Source organism: Cetorhinus maximus, chromosome 12, assembly GCF_964194155.1.
Source record: "Cetorhinus maximus chromosome 12, sCetMax3.hap1.1, whole genome shotgun sequence".
Classification (NCBI taxonomy): Eukaryota; Metazoa; Chordata; class Chondrichthyes; order Lamniformes; family Cetorhinidae; genus Cetorhinus; species Cetorhinus maximus.
In genome coordinates this window covers 31,817,120-31,841,325 of record NC_135890.1, presented here as the reverse complement: position 1 = coordinate 31,841,325, position 24,206 = coordinate 31,817,120, and positions in this window count along the sequence as shown.

Genomic DNA, 24,206 nt, shown 5'->3' with positions numbered 1-24,206 from the left:
CTACTACTTGTCCATATGAAATAGAGAACTATTTGCATGACCTGGCCTTAAAGAGATTCCTTCTTACATGCAAGAAGCATTTTTTTTAGTATTGGTTGATAATATTACATTTTTCACCTTATGAACTCGAGATGCATTTTAATTGGTGCGTCACTTTTTGTTGGTATTTAAACTTTACTTTTTGCATTGCAAGGATGTTGTTTTCAATTCCTTTTCCTACAGCTGTCTTGCTTTCATTTTCTATTCCACTTACAGTAAGCAAAATGGACCATCAGGGATATCAGTTGAGCTTGCAGATGTTGAAGTTGGAAATTCATAAGGAGACAAGAAAGGAAAGTGCACCATACCAGAAATAAAGAAATTGGATTTCTATAGCATTTTTCACAACATCAGAGTGTCCCAAAATGTTTTATAGCCAATTAAGTATGTTTGAAGTATAGCCACCATTATTTAGGAAACATGACAGCCAATTTGTGTACAATAAGTTCCCACATACAGCAATGAGATAATAACCAGATAATCCCCTATATTAGTGATGGTGGTTGAGGGATGTTGGCCTGGAAACCTGAGCAAACCCCTCCAATCTTCTTAAAGATAGCACCATGGGAATCTTTACCCCCACCTGGAGAGGGCAGACATGACCTTGGTTTAACATCTTATCTGAAAAATGACACCTCTGGCAATGCAGCACTGTTGTCAATGCTGAACTAGAATGTCAACCGCGATTATGATCTCAAGACTCTGGAACCCGCAAACTACCGACTGAGAGATTTTGAGATTCTGTTTCTTTCTTACTGGCTGTTGAGTAGCCTGACTGTGACAGATTATGTTATTTTTCTATGCTTGTTCCTATGCCCTGCAGCCTGGCCACCATCTCCTGCCAAGCATCTGGGGCATGTGACCTAGATTCCAGAACGTCCCATCTTCTCTGGTATGTAACCAATTTGACCAAGTGCATTATGGTCGTTAAAGTCAAAATGCTCCTCAGCCTGTTAACATCACTGTACACCAAGAATGTACCAGCTGTATTATAGGCCAGTGATGCTATGGTGAAAACAATGGGAGATTTCCATATGACACATTCTTGTTGTCATGAACAGTTTTACAGAAAATGGTTCATCTTTAAGGACTAAGGACATTCTAGAAGAATTTGTGTTTTAAAAGACACCATCCCTTAAAGGGTTAATGGAGGACTCTGACTGCCATTCCTGGAAAAAAGCTTCCTTTTACAAGAAAGGGTAATTAAGCAGTTGAATAAAAACTGTTAACCTCTTGACCCAGATGAACTGTGTACCAAGCGAGTTACATGGGCCTTATGACTCTGAAAAAAAAAACATGCCTGGAAGACTGTGTTTTAAAAGTCGGTTTTGGTCTTGCTTTGAGGAGAGAAGGACCAACTGCTTGAGAAGGAAGACAACAGCCTTTTGCAGTTTAGAGCCAATCCACAGCTGGAAGTGAATATAAGCTGCTCCTGAGATGCTCTACATGCTGGAATAGAGCACCCTCAAGTATTCCATGAGTCTGCCTGAAAAGCAATGTCAGGTTCATTGATTGTTTCGTGAATCAGTGCTGAGAGACAACTGCGTAACCCGGACGCCATTTCAAGAACTCCACCATCTATCCTTTGCCTTTAAACCATTGACTTTTAACCTTTGGCCGAATTCCTCCATTTCTATTTGTATTTCTTTTTTTGTGTGTGTTTTTGTGTGTGTGTGTGTGTGTGTGTGAGAGAGAGAGACTTAGGATATCTTAAACTAGTAATTAATATAATTTCATATTCCATATTGAATGTTGATAAGCTTTGCCTTTCCATTTGACAAGACTAATAAGTTTGTTGTTTATTGAAAGAAGCCTGGTTAAAGTCTCTTTTATTCTGGGCACCAGTATTGAAGGTAAACAATTGGTCACGTTGGCGAATAAATTACACTTTTAAACTAATGATAGGACCTGTGGAGTAGTGGAGCTAGATCAACTGTGCATTCCTCCCATCCCAGTTGTAACACTTGTCTATAGGATTAACAGCACTGAGCTTTTTTATAACACCTTTTGTAGCATAGTGAAGTAGGATATGCAGAAATAGGGCATAAAATGATGCCAAGGTGATAATCCCAAGGGAAAAATATGTCAAGCTTAAGAAAACTCTTGCAGCAGCTAAAAGCTGAGACCTTGAAGGCTGCTTGTGCAGGCTAAAAGCAGGAACGTTGAAGCCTGTGAAAGCAATCACAACACACATAGCAGCCTTGAGATAAAGAGGAAAGTAAAACAATTGTGAATGCAGGAGAACATTACATAAGGCTAGTATGTTTTTTGTATTCTTTCATGGGGTGTAGGCATTGCTGGGTAAGCCAGGATTTATTGCCCATCCTTAATTGCCCTTGAGATTCATGTTCACATGAATTGTGATTCATTAAGAAAAATATCCTTAGGGTATAATGACCATGGGGATAAATATGGTTGTGGCTAGTGAGATGTTTAATTGGATAAGAACCAGGATAAAGGCAACCTGATCGACCAAAGCCATATGGTGGAGAAAAACCAGAACCAGAACCAGAGAGAGAGAGAAGCTCGAGAACAAAGACCAAAAGGTGCAAGATAATTTGTGCACTCTTCTGTCCAGGACTAGTATGGGAAGTATATAGCCTGTGTCAGCTTGTAAATCATTGCTGTAGTTTACAAGAAAGTTAATAAACTTGTTCTGACTTTATCTCACGACTAAACATTGTTGCCAGTCCATTCCCACAGCAGTAAGGTGGCTCAGGGGCTTTCAAGATCACATGTTATTTGCTTCTCATTACGATCCATTCAGCCATATTTCAATGGACATATCGTTTGTCCAATGTTAATTGTGGAGCCAATTGCAAAATTGGAGTAGAGATAACAATTGTTCTCCTGAAGGGAATAATTTCAGCACAGTTTAAACTTTGATCTTTTAAGGGCTGTTAGTTCCCTCCACAAATGGTAGGGTATTGCTCTGATTTTCCAGGGCCTTATGGTGTGGATGCCATTGTAGGCCACCTACCCTGACAATTAAAATCACCCTGTCCCTCACAATTTGAAATGGGATCAAGACGCACAGAGTCAGTAGCTGGGAGTCTCACCCCACTGCAGTTCAACCAATTGAACAGGGATGCCTGAATTTTGAGGCCCATATTCTAGGTTCTAATTTCAAACCTGCCTGAACTATTTTATGTATCTCATTTGTGGAATATAAAACAACAGAGTACCAGCAGGGAAGAGGCAAGTGCTAGCAGGGACATCAGGTATGGATCCATCTCATAGAGCTCCATCCACTTAGTGCAGCACATGTCCAACTTTTTAGTCTGACATAAAATATTCTTAACACAGAAGAAGTTGGAGCTTCATTTAAATACAATATTCAAATCATGGTTTTGTCAGGATGATGAGAACAAGCATGATTCCTCAAGTTATGTGCTCAGTTCACACATATGAAAGTGGGGAATGGGATAGAGTTGTTTCAGGAAATAACGGCAACACTTCTGCATTCATTCCAAAATCAACTGTACAGGAATTGCAATGTTATGGGTAGTCATGCGAATAAAAAGGTGGAGGAGATATGAAGTTGTGAATAGGATTATATGTGGTAAGGGTAAACTGTTCAGCTTGGAGCCCATCTTTTCCAGCAGAGAATAGGTGACCACCCCCAGCAAAACACCTAATTACTTGCTGTACCTGCATACTAGCCTTTTGTAATTCATACACCAGTACACCTGGATCCCTCTGATTTTCAGAGCTCTGCAATCTCTCACCATTTAGATGATTTGCTTTTTTAATTCTTCCTGCCAAAATGGACAATTTCACATTTTCCCACATTATACTCCATTTGCCAGATCTTTGCCCACTCACTTAACCTATCTATGTCCCCTTGTAGCCTTCTTATGTCCTTTTCACAACTTACTTTCCTACCTATCTTTGCTTCATCAGCAAATTTAGCAACCATAACTTCTGTCTTTTCATCCAAGTCATTTGTATAAGTTGTAAAAAGTTGAGGCCCCAGCACTGATCCTTGTGGAACACCACTCATTACATTCCATCAACCACAAAAAGACCTATTTATGGCCACCCTCTGTTTCCTGTTAGCTAACCAATCTTCTATCCGCAATAACCTTTAACGTGGCACCTTATCAAATGCCTTCTGGAAATCTAAGTACAATAATCCCACAGGTTCCCTTTAACCACAGTACATGCAACTCCTTCTAGGAACTCTAATAAATTGGTTAAGCATGATTTTCCTTTCACAAAACCATGTTGACTCTGCTTGATTGCCTTGAATTTTTCCAAGTGCCCTGCCATAACATGACAATAATAGCTCCCAACATTTTCCACATGGCAGATGTTAAGTTAACTGGCCTGTAGTTTCCTGCTTTCTGTCTCCTCCCTTTTTACATAAAGGAGTCACATTTGTTACTTTCCAATCTAATGGCACTATCCCCAAATCCGGGGAATTTTGGAAAATTAAAACTAATGCATCAACTATCTCACTAGCTAATTCTTTTAAGGCCCTTGGGTGAAGTCCATCAGGACCCAGGAATTTGTCAGCCTGCAGCTCCAACTATTTGCTAAGTACCACTTCCCTGGTGTTTATAATTTTCCTGAGTTCCTCCCTCCCTTCCAATTCCTGATTTACAGCTATTTCTGGGATGTTACTTGTATCCTTGCATCCTCTATGGTGAAGACCATTGTAAAACCATCCATCTTGTTCACTAATGTCCTCTAGGGAAGGAAATCTGCTGTCCTTACCTGGTCTGGCCTACATGTGACTCCAGATCCACAGCAATGTGATTGACTTTTAACTGCCCTCTGAACAAGGGCAATTAGGGATGGGTAATAAATGCTAGCCTAGCCAGCAATGCCCTCATCCCACAAATAAATAAATACCTGTTCAATTCATCTGCCGTCTGTTTATTTTCCATTATTAATTCCCCAGGCTCACTTTCTATAGGACCAACACTCACTTTGTTAACTCTTTTGTTACTTAAGAGTCTACAGAAGCTCTTACTATCCATCTTTATATTTCCAGCTAGCTTTCTCTCGTACTCTAATTCTTTCCCTCCTTATTAATCTTTTTTGTCATTCTTTGCTGTTCTTTATATTCTATCCAATCTTCTGACCTGCCACCCGTCTTTACACAATTATATGCTTTTTCTTTAAGATTGATATTGTCTTTAACTTTTTTAGTTAACCACGGATGGTGGGTCCTCCCCTTGGAATCTTTCTTTCTTGTTGGAATGTATCTATTCTGTGTATTCTGGAATATCCCTTTAAGTGTCTGCCACTGCATCTCTATTGACCTATCCCTCAACCTCATTTGCCAGTTCACTTTAGCTATTTCTGCTTTCATTCCTACATAATTGCCCTTATTTAAGTTTAAGATATTAGCCGTGGGTCTACTCTTCTCCCCCTCAAGCTGAATGTAAAATTCAATCATATTATGATTGCTGCTACCTAGGGGTGCCTTCACTTTGAGGCTATCAATTAATCCTATCTCATTGCACAATATCTGGTCTAGTGTGGCCTGCTCCCAAGTTGGCTCCAGAACATGCTGTTCTAAGAAACTATCCCAAAAATATTTGTCCATCTGATTTTTCCAGTCTATATGTAGATTAAAATCCCTCATGATTACTGCCATACCTTTCTGACAAGCTCCCATTATCCTTTCCTTTATTATATGTCCTACCAAGTAGTTACAATTAAGGGGCCTGTACACGACTCCCGCAAGTGGTTTCTTGCTTTTATCATTTCTCATCTCAACCCACACTGCTTCTACATCCTGGTTTCTTGAACTTAGGTTATCCCTCTCTAGTACACTAATACCATTATTAATTAGCACAGCCTCCCCCCAACCTTTTCCTAGCTCCCTGTCCTTCCTAAAAGCCATGTACCCTTCAATATTCAGATTCCAATCTATGTCATCCTTCAGCCATCTCTCTGTAACGGCTATCAGATCGTACTTATTTATTTCTATTTGTGTGATCAGTTCATCTGCTTTGTTTCGAATGCTATGTGCATTCAGATATAGAGCCTTTAGTTTTGTCCTTTAATTATTTTTGTAACCTCTAGCATTGACTGCTGTTTGTGCTCTATATCCCTTCCTGTCACATTCTGTTTATCATTTGACATATTAATACCTTTCCCTCTTGTTTTGTCTCTACTCTTTGGCTTACCACATCTTCCCAAATTTTATCCCTTGCCCCCACTAATTAGTTTAAAACCCTCTCTACTTACCTAGTTATACAGATGGCCAGAATGCCAGTCCCAGCATAGTCCAGGTGTAGACCATACCAAAGGTACAGATCCCACTTTCCCCAATACTGGTGCCAATGTCCAATGAACTGGAACCCACTTCTCCCACACCAGTCTTTGAGCTGCACATTAATTTCTCTAATCTTATTTGCTCTATGCCAATTTGCACATGCCTCAGGTGTAAACCCAGAGATTATTACCTTTGAGGTTCTGCTTTTTAGTTTAGTACCTAGCTCTTCATACTCTTTACGTGAAACCTCTATCCATATCTACCTATGTCGTTGGTACCTATGTGGACCACAACATCTAGATCCTCCCCCTCCCACCCCAAGTTCCTCTCCAGCCTTGAGCAGATGTCCCAAATCCTGGCACCAGACAGACAACACAGCCATCTGAACTTCACGTGCAAATTGGCCTTTACTCAGTCCAATGTATGCTTACTAATGCAGGAGAAAGCTAACAAAATTAAGAATTGGAGCAATTAGTGCAAAAAATACAAGTATTACTGAAATAACATCAATAATTTAAATTACACTGTTACAGAAACAATCCGCCAAAGAAAGCACTTATTGTTAAGTTTTCCTATTTGTAAATGTTATAAACTTTAACATTCCATAGCATTGAAGTTAAGATAGTAATTATTTTGTTCAAGTTCAGAGTAAAATATTTGTTCAGCTATTTTGTTTCAAATTTAAGTTATTCACAAAAAACATTATTTTGGACCCACTTTTGCTCAGAAAATAGATTTGAGATAATATCACCAATATAATTTTTCCAAAGTTACACTGATATAAACCACTCCATTGTTTTTATAATTGGCTAATACTGCAAGTATTATGAACATTATTTCACAAGTAATTAAAACCCACTTTAATTTGTCTAAAGTGTATTCAATGTGTTTATATTTCATCATAACAAAGACCTTCCAATTATGTATTAATGACTGTGTACACAGAAAGTATTGTAGTACATTGTTTGAGTTGCAATTATTATTAATATGCTTGAAACAATACAAAGAGTTTATCACTAGGGCAAAAACTTAAAAAATAAAATCTTGGCGACGTTACAATGCAATATAACACTTTTGTAAGCAGGAGTGTTTCAACTTCCAAACAAGGCCCAGAATCAACGTTAAATTTGGATAGTGCATGTGGAACTAATTATAGAATGAATGAACACTTTCAGTGAAATAGAGACCAAACCACTACTGCAGCACAGAACCCTGTCTCCAATAAAACTATCAGGAGTAACTTAATGCCTTTAATTTGTATATTTTAGACTTTTTTGCTTAAGTAAATTATTCTGTATTGAAAGCCATAACTGTCTCTGTATGTATGTGCCTCTGTAGGATTACATGATTGACAGCTAACATAGTGGGGAAGATCACAGCAAAACCTTCTAGACTTAAAACACAGAAAATCTCTTAGAATTTGTACATTTGTCATTGATGCCTGACAGAATGATGCTGCCTGACAGAGGGGTCACTTATATTTAGCATTTTTTACTGTAGGCCTGCATGTGTCACCGTTGTGTTTCTAATGAAGCATTATGGGTGTAGCTTTCTGACTTTGTGCTGTTGATGAAGGCCCTCTCCTGCCAGGAGTATGTACTTTGGTGTGCTCTGCTCAATTTTCCAACCAGTAATTTAAATGGCTGGATGATTTTAGAGAGTAATGAAGAAGTTTCTTGCTTTAGTCAACAACCTATGTATGACAAGTCAATGCATTTGATTTCATTTTCTGAGAATGATCATGGTGGGGAACCCATATATGTCAGTGTGTACTGGAGAATTGCTTGCCTGCCTCTAATTTTCTGTCCGTTCACATCCTTGCATTGATCTGTGTCAGGAAATTTCCCTCTGAAAGGAAAATCAGCAATGGCCACAATTTAGGAATTTTCAAAAAGGCAAAACTTTAAAATTGGAGCACCTGAAAGTGTCTAATTTTGCACCTCACATTATTGTTGGGAGGAAGCTACAACCAGGGCTCAGAGAAGAGAGTGTACTGATCTAAATAGATATCAGCACCGTGAACATCAGTGCACCCAGCTTCTAGTAATGGATCTCGCTGCCGACCTCAGTAAAGCACTCCATACAGCACCTACCATCCCCATCACATCTATTCCCAAAAAACAGTAATATTGAGTGATAATTAGTGCTAAAGAGTGAAAAATTGTAGGCAACTTTGTAAAATAGTCTCATTCTGTCAGGAACTTGATTGAGACAACTCATCTTGCATAAGGCTCCTGCAGCAAGATAAAAGGAAACTTTTATCTCATCAGTTTGGATTTTGATGAAAAGCATCAAAAGCAATACTGTGCTGTTCACCTTTTTATAATACTCTTCACATCTAGCAAGTATATGGAAGTCATTGTAGCACTAATTTCATTTAGCACCAACTCATTTCAGGCAGTAATGGGAAACTTTTGCTATATCACCCAATGGATGTTCAGGCACGTATATAATTTTCAGGAGAGAAATTCATACAATTTGGAATGGCAATAAACAGCAGTGTAATGGAGCTATAGGCAACAAAACTGAATTAGGCTCAAAAACGAGCACAGAAATCTTGATGAATGATTAACTTGCACCTGCTGCTTCTGATGGAGGCAGCATGCAAACTTTATGTTGCATTCTTATTACTGTGATTATCCGGCTTTAAATGCAGAGCTAAGTGATTGCACGTCTGATCCACAGGGCACAAAATCGTGCAAAGCTAACACTGCTTAAGACTAGGCTGCATTATTAAAAGTCAGCTTGCACCTCGGAAGGATGAGATACATCTTGACTGCAGCAGGTGCTGGAAGTGACTGGGGAAGAGTGTTTGAGCAGGAAAAACGATGAATAATGATGCAACAAGGCAGAAAGCACTGAAGGCCTTGGTGCAGGAGGACAACAGGGGGACAGAGGTCCTCTATTCACAGGAGAGTGGAGGTCCTCCAGGCACACACTTTGAAGGCAGTGAGAGCAGATAGCAGTCGTGGTCAATGCTAGCAAGTAGCTCCTGGATAAAGTATCTCAAGAAGTCCTATGACCTCACACAAGTGGTCAAGGGCAATGAATGCATCTTCAAATGCTATAGCCTTACAAATGAATCATCAGTCTCCCATTGTGCTTCATTCACCACATCCCCTTCACTCACCTACCAACAATTTCTATGAACTAACAATTCATACCTCACGTTTGTAGCTTCATGTCTCCCTCACACACTTAGCACTGGTGTTATCCTAACACTCACATCTCACAGCTTGTATACATTGACAGCTATTCAACCATGACAGGCACATCACTCAAACCCATTGCATCACAATCAAAAGCATATTTCCATTGAAACCATCAAAGATACTGGCCTCCTTCTCATATCCTACTTTCCCTCATCCCACAATCTTCACTGATTTAGAAGTTGTGGCTGGTCTAAGCATGAACCAGTTACTTTCTCTCCCACCCTTCACCACAACCCTACCCTTGTGTCTTTCTCCTTGCAGGTACCCAAGAACTTTGAGGGCAGAATTTTATGCGTTGCGGGCAGGCGTGTGCCCGAACCGAACGGACGTGGAATAGCGCGAGATGACATCGAGCAAGCGTCCCAATGTCATCCCGCACGCGAGCAATCTTCAGGTCAGTGGGCGCATGTGGGTGTCAGGGTCGCACCCGCCATCAATTAAAAGGCCACTTAAGGCCATTAAAAAGGCAATTGTTCGCGATTTTACGTTGCCCATGCAATTTCATGCTCGTCGCACGGGCAAACCGGGCAGGCGGCCAGCCCAATTTTCGCAAAATCTCGTCCAAGGGCAGGATAAAAAGGGTCAGCAGCATTGCCATTGTGAGTAGTGAGAGGTTTAGGAAATAGTTTGCTGCTGGTTGCTTATTCGAGTGTGAAGTGCCCTCACCGCTGTTCACCGACATTGTAGCTGGTGATCTAACGCCCACCAAAGTACTGGTATCTGTGGCTGGTGCCTGGTTCAGACAGCAGTGTGATGGAAATGCATCTGAAGCCCGGTGGTCCTCTGGAGTCAAGGGTGGCTCTTCGGGCTCCTGCATTCGAGTGCGTGCTAGCTAATCAAAGGGAGAAAAATGACATGTCATTAGTTTAAGTCATCACACTGTCACTGTGCATGCCAGGCACTCTGGTGAGACAAAGGAGATCTGCATCAAGGTGCCATCGTCTTTCAATTATCAATGGGGAATCCAGGTTTGAGTTCCCATTAATGATGAGACTACACAAGAATGTTTGCACAATCCGACACTCTCACCTCTGTGCACTGCACCCTTACCTTAGTCAGAGACACCTACCTCTCCAGGACTGGCTGACTGAGATGGGTGGTGGCTCCGCAGCTCCAAAGCATCCATTTCATACCTCATCATGATTAGGATGTTTGGTGGGCCTCCGCCTGTCCTTAACCTCTCGATAGTGTTATGGCTCCTCTTCTCCTGAAAGGGCAAAGGAGCATTGATTAGTCCACTCTATACCTGTGGCGCCATTGCAGCCTGGCCAACCCCACCTGAGGAACACCTTGCAGAGCACATCTGAGTCATGGCCCTTGAGCCACAAGGCATTCAGGCCAAGCAGTCAGGGCTCGCCCTCTTGGCCAGCCCTGACATCATTGACAGTTGACATTCAGACTCTAACACCTTTGAGTTCCTCAGCAGAGGTGGGGGTGGGGGGTGGGGGGGCGCTAACCCTTAACACTTCTCCACACTGATCAATGCCAACATGGTACTCACCCTTGCCAAGCGCAGCAGGTTGTTGAAACTTTTGCAGCACTGCACCCATATGCAGTCGTGGCTGCCGACCTTAGCTGTCACTTCACCCCAAGCTTTTTTGGTCTGGTGTGGTGGCCTCCTCCTGCCATCCCTGGGTACAAGGGTGTCCCGCCTAACACCCATCTCCTCCACGAGGACCGTGAGGTGCTCGTCCGAGAAACAGGGGGCTGAGTGCCCACCCGACCTGCCCTCCCGCCTGACGTCTCCTGCCTTCGGTGAGGCCACTGTTCCAGTCTCCAGACTGAATAAAGATTCTCCCCTGGCAGCCTTCAGTGAGCTGCCTTTGCTGGTTTTAAAGCGCCCGCTGGGTCTCCATTGGACCCGGTGCCCGACAGGCCCCTGCCCAGTCCTTCCCGACCATTCAGAAGATGCGTTTCACGCTGGGCGGGCCTTAGTTGGCCAGCCAGTGTGAAATCACAGTTGGCGGCCGGTCACCATCTGGCGCCTGTTTCCCATCCACTCCCACACCCGCCCAACGAGGGAAAGATTCAGGCACAAGTTATCCAGGCAGTGGTGCAGGAGCAAGTGGAAGATGAAGAAGAGGCTGATGACAAAGAGACCAATGATGAAGAGTTGCTGTCAATTGATCTCACACTTGCAGCCACCTTCTCAGTTAGTGACACTGTTAGTGCAAACTGTAGAGGGTATCTTAGAGGTGGGAACAGCACATGTTGAGACACTGGGGTCAAGTGGCTTGCAGCCAGGATTAGGGAAAGGAGTAGCACAGATGCCAGCTTGCCAAAGGGTGAGGTTGCACGTGACTTCTGCTACAGAGGACTCAGATGAGGACTCTGATGGGGCAGCATACAGAAAAAGGTTGGATGGGAATGCACAATTAAATGCTTGGTGTATTAGCAGCTCTGCTTGAAAGTCCTGTGGTCACTGTAAAGAAGCATGCACATACTTTGGAAGCTATCCTTTTTGGTGTAGAAGTGGCAGTCAATTCCATTGCCACATTTTCAAACATTTGATCTTTAATGTGTCAGCTTCCATTGCAGTACAAGCTGCACATGCTCTGACTGAAGTCATGCAATTTCAGTATGTTTCCATCCAAGAGCAGCTTGCTTCCATTCAAGCTCAGACTGCCGTCCTGACTGTGGATACCAGCGTAAAGGGGCTTGCAGGATCTGACAGTCCAGTACCTGTCTCCAACAGATTACTGAAATTGCTGAGACGCTGCCTCAGAGCAGTAGCAGTGGCTTTGTGGTGAACAAACCTGCTGACTGCCCTCTTTCAAAATAACAGCATTCGTCCTCCCACCACTGCCTTTGCTGTTGCCTGTCAGCCAGCCAGCTCAGACTGCTGCTGTCCATGTCACTGCTTTGACCACATGCCACATCACTCCCTGCATCTTCACTAATTTTACGTAGCAGAACAAACCTCCAAGCACTTTTACTATCCCAGGAGCAGCCAGTAGAAACCAATTGGTAACTAAGCTGAATGTAGTTAATGATCCCTTAAAGTACTTGGAGCTGGGGGCTTTTTTCCTGCTGATGAATGCAATCAACCTTTGCAGCCATACAACTTTACCATGATCCTGGTTTCTCTATAGCTCAAGGTGAAAACGATAAAACTCATAGTTGATGTAAGTGATGGGCAGAATGGCCTGCCACTGGAAAATGGCAGCCAAAAAGGCAAGGCAGATTCCAGCCACAACCTGGTTCCATCCCATTTTCTGACCCCTAATTGGCCAATCTGCTCCTGCTTCACATTGGGCCTGATTGGAATTTAGGGTCAAAATTGCAAAGTTTGAAACTATAATATCTTTTGTGAAGACTGAAAGTATAGACAAAAGCATTTCATACTCCTTTAAGCCAGCTTGTCTTCATGCCAGCTTATATTAATGATTTTTGGTCATGGTTTCTTGGCTCATACTGGAGTTGACGCCGCGTTGGCAGAGTCAAATAGATTGTCCATGACACTGTCGCACTGGAGTGAATACAGATCATTCAGTGAGTGAAAATATCTATTTCAGCTTGAAATGATAGCCTATCCAGAATATGTTTGATGATTTTTGTATGAAATTTGTGTTGTGATCAATGAAAGAAGAATCTGCAAAATGTTAGGCAGAAATGTCCTATTGCTATATTAACCGATTAAAGCATAATTTGTATAGCGTAGGCAAATTGAATTTTCACATGTAATCGTAATTATTCAAGTAAAATATTCTTCAAGTTGATAAAATTAAATTGTAATGTCAGAAAATTCTTTACCTACTCATTCACCTTATTTTAAAACTTTGTTCATTCTCCAGAGCATTCAATTATCCTTCATGAGTTAAATGCTCTCTGCAATGTTTTCCTAGAATGATACTAACCGCCTGCTCTCATTTCAGCATTATAATGGAATAAATCAATACAATGTGGTACAATATTAATTATAAACGTTCGTGGAAACAAAAGAGGAAGGACTTTAGAAGGAAAGTAAATTAGAGAATGGATGAGTTCAATGTCAGATCAGACACAAAAAGAGATGGAAGGATGCTGCCTGGTCTGGAGGTTTTTAGCTATGAGGAGAGGTTGGAGAAACTCAGATTGTTCTCACCAGAGCGACGGAGATTGAGGGCCGACTTGATAGAAGTTTACAAAATTCTGAGTGGCATGGACAGATTAGATAGTCAGAAGCTTTTTCCCAGGGCGGAAGAGTCATATACGAGGGGACATAGATTTAAGGTGAGAGGAGAAAACTTTAGAGGAGATGTGCGGGGCAAGTTTTTTACGCAGAGGGTAGTGAGTGTCTGGAATTCACTGCCAGAGGAGGTGGTGGAAGCAGGTACGATAGTGGTGCTTAAGAGGCAGCTTGACAAATACATCAATAGGATGGGAATAGAGGGATATGGACCCCGGAAGTGCAAAATGTTTTAGTTTGACAGGCAATATGATCGGCGCAGGCTTGGAGGGCCGAAGGGCCTGTTCCTGTGCTGTACTTTTCTTTGTCCTTTGTTCTTTGTTCTTTGAAAGATTGTATTAAGAAAGACAGGAAGGAAAAGTAAGAAAACAAATAAAATTTTACAAGCAACATTTTTAAACTCTCCAACAAAATTTCACAACCTGAAGGAATTAAACATCAACTTTTTAATTGTTCATTTTCTGAGCAGGAGATTGATTAGCAGTTATTACCAATTATCGTGTTGCTAAAAAGGTGCTTGCACTGTTAATTACTAGTCTTAGCTTTCTGTGGCAAGTTCAAAGGCAATTAACGTGCAATTGCTGCAATTTCATGAAACTCATGCGGAGGTTAAGTGCAAGATGCTGTTTGAGTGAAGCCAACCTTGAGATGGTGCAAATCAGCCAGCAACTTGTGGCGACTCACAATTCACTTGGTATCTCTTCCTTGCCACAAGGTGGTGGGTGATTTGCATATTAATAATGGCAAGCGTCATTCATAGACTGTTACCTTTGAAGCAAATTCTGGCCTATTATTTTGAGATGTTCAGGCCATGTGTAATGGCACAAACTGGAAAGATTGTTGAATATGATGCAATTAAGGATAATTTTGTATCATATTTGGAAAGACTAGAGGTACTAGATGATTGCAAATTATGTCAGTAAGAGGTAATACTTCTTGGTTATTATCCCCAAATCTATAGTTGATTTTTAAAAAAATGTTATGTCCTTTAAGGAATCAAAGGAAAAATCTTTTGAACAACACTCAAATTTTAGTGACACACTACAACTGCAAGCCTCTCATAATTACAGAACACTTCAGCTTTCTGAAACATGATTAAAATTAAGTTGTAAGAGTTTCCCTTTTATATTGCTGTTTTAAAGCTGTTGTTTATTATGTGTTTTGTATACTTTAAAAATGATTATTTTGTTAGTGGGTTGAGGAATTAATTCTTTCAAAAGAAGCCCCTTTCATTAAAAAAAGGATTTTAAATCTGCTTTTGATGTAGCCCTAGATATGGGAGTGGCAAATCCCAATACACAGAAACTGGTCGGCAAAGAAAATTCAACTAGTCTTTCATATAAATAAAAACTTACTGGTCCTGCAGAGTAATGGGTACAGAAGTGTCTTCAGACGTAACTTGCATTAAGGAAGTCAGGCTTTACAACAAATTGTGAAAGAGGGAAACAAAATGAGAACTTTAAGGATGGGAAGTACCACATATCTCAAAATTGAACATGGAACAAAAACATGCAGAAACACGGGGGAGAATTTTCCGGTTGGCGAGCGGAGCAGGGCCCGCTCGCCGATGCGTAAAATGACACATGGTGACATTGGGCGGGCGTCCCGCCGAACTGTCAAAGGTCTATTAAGGCTTGCTTAAAGCTAATTAAATCAATTAACTGAGCTGCCCATCCAACCTTAAGGTTGGCGGGCAGGCGAAGAGCCCAGGCGGCCTTCGCATTTTCCATGAAATCTCATCCACAGGCGGGATAAATTTTTAAATTAATGTTCCTTGACATGTCCCAGCTCATGTGACACTGTCACATGAGGGGATATGTCTTAAAATATTTTCAATTCTTTATTTAAATGTTTGAACCTTAAACAAATCTCCCTGAGGCACCTTCCCGGCTCAGGGAATTCCACCCCCGCCCACACAGGGAGTGCTCAGCGCTTCCGGGCGAGCGCCACACTGGGCGGGCCTTAATTGGCCCGCCAAGTAAAATGGCAGCGCGCACCCAACTGGGGGTGCCGATCGGGTTCGCGCTCACTCCTGCCCGCCGCCCGCACAACCCCCCCGACGGGGGCAAAATTCAGCCCATGAACCACAATAAGAAGCAAACAGCACAGATTTGGACATTTTAGCACATGAATATTTTCCAGGGACAGGATTTTTAGGTCGACACGTGGGCCCGGGAGCGGCTGGAGAACGGACCGTTGCCTGCGATTGGTCCCTGACCGCGATATCATGCTGAGCGGCCAATTAACGGCTAGCCAGCATGAAGGGCACGCTGATATGATTAGCGCTGCCTGGGTTGGGATGGGGAGGAAGGTGTGCACTGAAGTCAGAGCGGGTGCGGGCGAGCACCCACAGAAAGCTCCCTGAAGGCAGAGAGCTCTTCAGGGAGCTGAAGACTTCAAAAGTATCAAATAAAGACTCTCAAACCTGGAAAAAAATGCCCATGCAACATAAGCAGTCACCTGAGCATAAACATTATAAAAATTCCATGCATAGCTTTTTTTAAATTTAATAACGTAAACCTCATCCCGCCCTTGGATAAGGTCTCCAGAAAAATGCAAAAGCTACCTGGATGATCCGCTCGCCGCCAATCATAACGTTGGATGAGCAGTGAAAAATCCAAGCTAATTGCACCGTTAATGGGCTTAATTGTCGGCGGACACGTTTCCGAGTTTAGCACGCGCCTGACGGCCAAAATATCACGCGAGTGCACGATGACTTGGGACACTCGCCTGGTGTCATCATGTGCTATTTTACACTCGAGTGGGTCGGGTGCGCACCCACCCCGAGTGGGAAGCCACCTCATACCTCCCTTTTCCCAAGTCAAATATGACCAGTACAAACAATTGAAGACAACAGAGTGAATGCGGTTGGCACCACATGTGTCAACATCTCGCACAGTACAGGCATCCATGAATCATAGGTGCATCTGGACAACATAAAAGACATAACCAGAACTCCAGCAACAAGGTCATCCACTGTTGCAATGATCGGAAAGTTCAGAAGACCATGGTCACGTATGACACTCGGAAGGCACTCAGAAGATGACAAAAGCATAGCAAATGGGGAATATTATGGCAAGTGGATGGTAAATGCCAAGCTGCCCAATCCCAGAGGAAAACTTGAAGCAGCTGCCACCACTATTTGCAATTTTATTTTGAGATGCTGTCTTTGAATTCAGTAAAAGAAGGCCACCAAGACTTATAGGCTTCTTACAAAACTAATTAAACCTTTATTAATAGAAGAAATGATTTTAAGCACACACATAGATCTACAAATTACTATGATAACTTCTAAATCCCCTAATTAATCTAAACCCCAATTACACATCTGTTAAGGCAACAATGATACTCATAGGTTTTTAAAAGATCTGGGCAAAGTACACACAATGCCCTGAACAGTTGAATTCAAAGTGAATTTTTCTCAGCTTCAGTTCCTTGTAGACAGCAGCTTGAGACTTAGATGCTGGAGGTTTTTCACACTTGTGTTAGATCTTAGAATGCCTGCCCTTACACACAACCTTCACTCTTTTATGCATATTTTCCCCTTTGAATACAAATTCCCATTGTTTCATTATGTCTTTAGACTTTACCTCTCTAATAATAAAATCCACCGTAGCACCAATTTTACCAGTAATCTTTGGGGAAAATAAACACACTGTTTCTTAACTTCTCCTGGCTAGGTGAAACATTTCACCCCCTCTTTTGATCTCAAGCTAATCTGGTTTATTTAAAAATGCAAATATTCCCTTTACACCTTACATTCTAAAACTTCCCCCATGTTTACCTAATTAACATTTCAAGTCTAGCTTATCTTCTGATACACCAAAGCTTTTAGGCCACCTACCTTTAATTCAATTAAGTCTCACACACACAGAGAGACACAGGCCCCACTATTATTCTACTTTACAATAAATTCCAACATTATGAAGATTATTATACCTTCCTGACATGGAAATATTGACTATCTGTCGGTGGCAAAGAGAGAAGGAGATTAAGCAACTTTATTTTTTGTTCAAACTTCTGAACCCTGTACTCTACTGATAAAGAGTATCAGTTACTGTTGTGAGCCACTGGATTAAATCATTCCTAAAATCAGATCAATTAAACATTCTTGAATATCACCAAAAGAAATGTAAAAAAATCAAAAACTTCCTTCAGCCTGGGGGTGGAGGTGGTATTTCTCCTAGAATACAAGACAGATCACAACATTTTTCATGAGCTATCATTAACAAGCCCCCAACTGGCCTTAACAAATACTGACTTTTTTTTTCAATTTTCATTCAGGCTTGCACTGAGTGGAAGCAATTGAAACTTTTGAGCATAATGAAGCAACTCCTCCTCTGATCTCCGATTGAAATCAATGGTAATAAAGGAATAGTTGGTGAGGGGTAAAATGGGGCATCCAGTTTCCATTCAACACTATCACCAAAAGTTAAAATCAACTCCAGTGTTTTAAAAAAGCAGAAAATACACACATATTAATATTAGCAGCAGGGACACATGCCACATTGCACCTCACAGTTTTGACACATCACTCCTTGGTTGTGAACTTTTATCACCTAGAAGAAAATATAGTCATACAGTTAACAAATTTTAAATGGATTTAATTAGGCACATTTTAATAAACCAGTAAGTATACATAAAGGTAAGTGATGGTAAGAATTGCTGTTGATAATATAAAAGCTAGGAACGGTATACCTGTAAAAATGTGACATCTATAAATTATAGACTAAGACTGCAGCAAAATTGAAATCATACTTTAGACAACATAATCTATAAACTGGATAGAAAATTATTATGCAAGGTGTACTTTCACCTAGTAAATTATAGATAATGGATGCCATTGACTTTGATTTAGCAATTATTTCAGTAAGTTTACTTCTGCGTTGATGTCAATGACATATATCTGAACATAGAGATATATACAAATTTGTTGCTTACTATAACTGCTGCAGTTTCTAAAGTGAAAAACATGGGTGAGAATTTTTCCTATGGCGGGCGAGCTGGGCGGGAACGGGTGGGGGTGGGCGTGGAGCCGATTGCCGCCCGCGATTGGCTGCGTGCCACTATTTTACACGGGCGGGCCAATTAAGGCCCGCCTAGCGTAACACGTGGCCGGTAACACAGTGCTACCTGTGCGGGCGGGAGGAGGAGGGAGAGTCGTTTGTCAAGTTCGGAAATTTTTTTTTTTCAATTTATAGAAGCTTCAGGTCTGCCCTCCATGGGTGTCCCCTGACCCCGCTGGCCTCTTCATCGAGACTGCCAATTCCCTCTCTACAGCCCCTCGTGCCTCACCTCCCTTCCCCACCATGAGACTCCCCCCAACTCCCCCATGAACTCCAGAACTCAGAATCTGGGGACTGCCTGTAGCCCCAATCCTGGTGACTGCTGCCACCGGCATTGCTCGGACTGCCCAGCTACCAACCAATCAGATTGGCTGGCCGCTCTCTGAAGCTGGACTTACATTCGAGTGTGGGGCAGAAGCCCCGTCTCCAGAAACTAAAATGGCTGTGGGGTTGCTGTGATTGGCGGTGATGCGTTTCCCGCCGACTCTTCAGGTGACGGGACCCAGTGTCATAAAAATCCTCCCCACACAGTTTATTTATAGCACTTCCTCTTCACTTAACGCACCAAGTCATTCAGAGATGTTGAAGCCTGGAATTAAAGCATGAATTTTTAATGTTGACAGCTAGAAGTAGAGCCACTTATCTTTAAACAGTTAGATATTCCAGAGCCCTAGTCAGAAACATGCATATGCATTTTTTAAATCACGTAATTAATACAGCATACATAGCATTTTCAATTTGAAAAAGAACCAGAGTGAATGAAAACGCCCTTAATAGAAATTCATAACAAATTTATTTGAAAGAACCAATTACACTATTCAAAACATTTGGTTAATCTCAGTCTTAATATCAATCAGTTCATGTTCAACGGGCAGGATTCAAAGTAAAAATAAATTTAAGGGGAGTACCAATTGAGGAACAACTGGCCATGATACAGGAGAGACACCAAAGTCAGAGGGATGAATTTTAGTGTCTCTTATCAGCACCTTAGCTATGCATATATAAATAACGTGGAAAGTTATTTTAAGTAGGAAAATTGGATGAAAGCTGTTTCAATCTGAGTTCCATTCACATTTCCTGTGCCCTGTTTGCTAAATCCCAAATGGACAGAGGAATAAAGTAATTTAGCCTCTCAAGCCTGTTCTGCCATTCAATGAGCTCATGGCTGATCTATGACCTAACTTCAGATACCCACCCTTGATGTATAATCTGCCGTATAAAAGGTTAATATTAAATATGTAAATGTGCAGTTGACATCATCAGTGATGTAAGATCACACAATGAACAGAGATAGTTCAATGTAGGGCCTTGTTCTGAGTCTGTTTTGTTCATAGTTAGCCTAATGTTCAATAAAAGGTAAAGTTTACCAACAGTCTAGCTTTCAGTCTTTTCTGTAAACCTAGATTCACCATGACTACATCTAAGGCCGACAATGAATGATTACAGATGGTGACAAAGTTTAAGCACGATGAAAGCAGCAGCAAGTGAAGAACCCAGCGACTGGAAGAAGCAGCAAGAGAAACGACTGCAGGACAAGGACAGAGTGGGAAAATCTTCAACCAAACTCCAGAGAGGCCAACGATAAACGGAAAACATAGAAAAAATCCTACCTTTACCAGAGTGCTTCAACGACGTGGAAGGCCCAGATCAAGCTGAGAAGTGGCAGAATTGGCGTCGCAGGTTTGCCAGGTACAGAACAGCATCAGGGCTAGCAGAGAAGACCAGCAAAGAGCAGGTCAGTACCTTACTCTATGCCATAGGCAGTAGCGCAGACACATAATGGTCAGACAGAACATAAACAAAGATGCATTAACATAAGAAGAAGTTATCAAAGTGTTTGATACTTACTTTAGCCCTCAGAAAAACACCTTATAGAGGGAGCAAAATTCAATAGGTGCACCCAAAGATCCAGAGAGAGCATGAATTCCTTTATTAACAAGTTACATCAATTAGCTGAAGATTGTGAATAAGGAGCCCTGAGAGATGAATTAGTTCAGGATCACATTGTTGTGGAAGCCTTGAGACATTATAGGATTTCCTACTGCCGAGGGAAGGTTTGACCCCATCAATGGCTGTGCAAATAACAAGGCAGGCAGAAGAGATAGAGCAAAGCAAAGGGCAAAGTTTTTATCTTGGCGGGCGCCTGCCCGACCTGCTCGAGTGCGAAATGAAGCACGTTACCTTCAGTCAAGCATGCTGATGTCAATGCGCAGTCGCGCGATAGTTCGATCGGCGGGCATGCGCCAGAGTCGGCAGCATGCCCGCTGACAATTAAAAGGCCTGGTAAGGCCATTAAATAATCAATGAACTTAAATTTTTCGCTGCCCGTCCAACCTAACAGTTGGTGGGGAGGCGAAAAGGCCAAGCGGCCTTTGCATTATTTGGAAGCCTCATCCACGGGCGGGATGAAGTTTCCAAAAGCAAATAAAAATAAAATAAAATGTTTGAAATTTAATTAATAACATGTCCCTGCTCATGTGACAGAGTCACATGAGCAGGGACATGTTTTATTACATTTTTCAAATATTTTTCTTAAAAAAACGTTTCATCTCCCTGAGGCAGCTCTGTGCCTCAGGGAGATTTTCATGCACTCACTCACACGCATACGCGAAGTTCGCACTCGCACTGCTTGCCCTCCTCCCCCACCCCACCCCCCCCACACAGGTAGTGCTGAGCGCTGCCACTCACATTTAACGCCGGGTGTACCTTAATTGGCCGGCCTATGTGAAATCGCGGTCTGGCCCCAAGTGCGGGCAGTGGGCGGCTTCTCAGCCACCCCCGCCCACTCGCGCCGAGCCTGCCCGCGAAGGGCAAAGTCCTGCCCAAAATCTTTATTCGAGGAGAAAAAGAAACCTGATGGAAAAAAAACTGATCCAGTCCAGTTTATAGCAATTAAAAATTGCAGTGCACCTACTCCCAAACAGAGGAAAGGAAGAGAGCTTGGTAGCCGCCATTATTCAGTATTATCCTTGCGGTGGGAAAAGGCCACATCGGCACAAAGAATGCCCTGTCAAAAATGCAAAGTGCCATTCCTGAAAGAAGAGAGGCCATTTTAAATCAGTTTGCCACAGCAAACAGCTCTTAACAAAACAATTAAAGGACAAACAGTTAAGATCAAGGACCAGTCAAGAAGTTGAAGAAGAGAAAGAATCAGGAGTACCATTTTTAGGAGAAATTACAGGATCAAATGAGATCTAATGGAGTGCAGATATTATGATCAATGGACAGAAAACAAACTTCAAGTTAGACACTGGAGCTGGTGTTTCTATTCTTTAAGACACAGGACAGTGGCAAATGGAATTTTGGCATTTATTGCTAAAGGAATAGAGTATAAAAATAGGGAAATGTTGTTGCAACTGTACAAGGCATTGGTGGGACCGCACCTGGAGTACTGTGCACAGTTTTGGTCCCTTTACTTGAGGAAGGATGTAGTTGCACTGGAGGCGGTTCAGAGGAGGTTCACTAGATTGATTCCAGAGATGCGGGGCTTGTCTTATGAGGAGAGATTGAGCAGTTTAGGCCTTTACTTGCTGGAGTTTAGAAGGATGAGAGGAGATCTAATTGAGGTATATAAGGTGTTAAAGGGGATAAACAAAGTAGACGTGGAGCAGATGTTTCCCCTTCTGGGGCATTCTAGAATGAGAGGCCATAGTTTTAGGCTAAGGGGTGGTAGATTTAAATCAGAGATGAGGAGGAATTACTTTTCTCAAAGGGTCCTGAATCTGTGCAATTCACTACCTCAGAGTGCAGTGGATGCCAGGACGCTGAATAAACTTAAGGAGAAGATAGACAGATTTTTAATTAGTAATGGGTTGAAAGGTTATGGGGAGAGGGCGGGAAATTGGAGTTGAGGCTGAAATGAGATCAGCCATGATTGTAATGAATGGTGGGGCAGGCTCAAGGGGCTGAATTGCCTACTCCTGCTCCTAGTTCTTATGTTCTTATGTAAAACCAGGCTTACTCCAGCCATCGATCATAAGACTCTATTGTCCAGGAGCATTCAGCTGAAAGCTAAGGGACAGTTGACAGCTAAACTCCAGTACAAAGGAAGAGGAATCACCGAAACTTTGTATGTGAGCCCCAGTCAAGAATGTTCACTGTTAAGTCAAAAACCTTGCACAGATCTACAACTCATCTTTAAAGGAGATGAATTGGAAAGCCTTGAGGAAACCAGACAGAAGATTTTCCTAGAACAGCAGATGAAAGAACCGGACAACCATGAACAAGGCAAATAACAAACAACAGCAGATGCATTGTGACACACTCCTGTTGGAATGCCTGAACAGGAGGAAATGATTTTGAGCTGCATCGCCCATACAATCCATCACCAAGAGCAAAAAGAACCGCTGATGGTGCCCTCATTTCCATTTGGACCCTGTGAGCTTCACGGAATGGACCATTTCAAGCACAAGAGGAAGACATTCCTCATAGTTGTTGACTATTACTCCAGATGGCTTGAGGTTAAATGTCTTCATGGTACATCCTCAGAAGCAGTCATCAACTCACTAACAGAAATTTCTGCCACACATGGTATTCCAGCTCTTGTCACTTCAGACAACGGTTCATAGCTTTCAAATGAAGGATTCAAGAAATTTACAGAAGACTATGGATTTGGCCGTGCAACTAGTTGGCCCAGGTACCCACAAACAAATGGAGAGGCCGAGAGAACTATAAGAACAGTCAAAGTTTTGTTGAAAAAGAATGGCAATATCAACTTAGCATTGTCCAGTTACTGCTCCACACCACATCAGAATGGTTTGGCTCCGTCAGAACTTCTAATGGGTAGAAAACAATGGGCTCAACTTCCTGTTCTTTCACATACGTTCATGCCATGTCTAAAAACAACTGATTTAGAGAGAGTAAGGGAGAAGGAGGATGAGTATCGTGCAAATCAGACCAAAACTTACAATCAATACCCTAGAGTGCATGAGTTACCAGAACTCGAACCTGGCGAATCAGTCTGGATTAGAAATCAGAAGAGAGAAGGTCAAGTACTGGTAAAGACACAAAGTCCAAGATCATATCTTGTAGAGACTGAGAATGGAATAGAAAGAAGAAATAGAAGCGCACTCATATCTACGAGAAGAAGACCATCAATGGAATGGACTAAATACTAATATGATCAGTTAGACAACCTGAAAAGGGAACCAATAGTCTCTGAAGATTCATATGCTCTTCTGCAGAGTTCCAGAGGGAACATGGGGAACCTGAATCCTATAGAACCTCCAAGAGAGATGAGAACAAGGTCAGGGAGATTGGTGAAGCCTCCACAATGCTTATCTCTGTGAACCAGAGACTAGAGACTCCAGGGGGAAATGTAGGATAATGTAAATAGTATTTATTAGAATAAGAGATGTGGGGAAGATGAAGTGTCAAGGGTTAATGTTAAATATGTAAATATATGGTTTACATCATTAGTGACAAGATCACATGACAATAGAGCATGGAGGGATAATTTTATGTAGAGCCTCCTGCTGAGTCTGTATTGT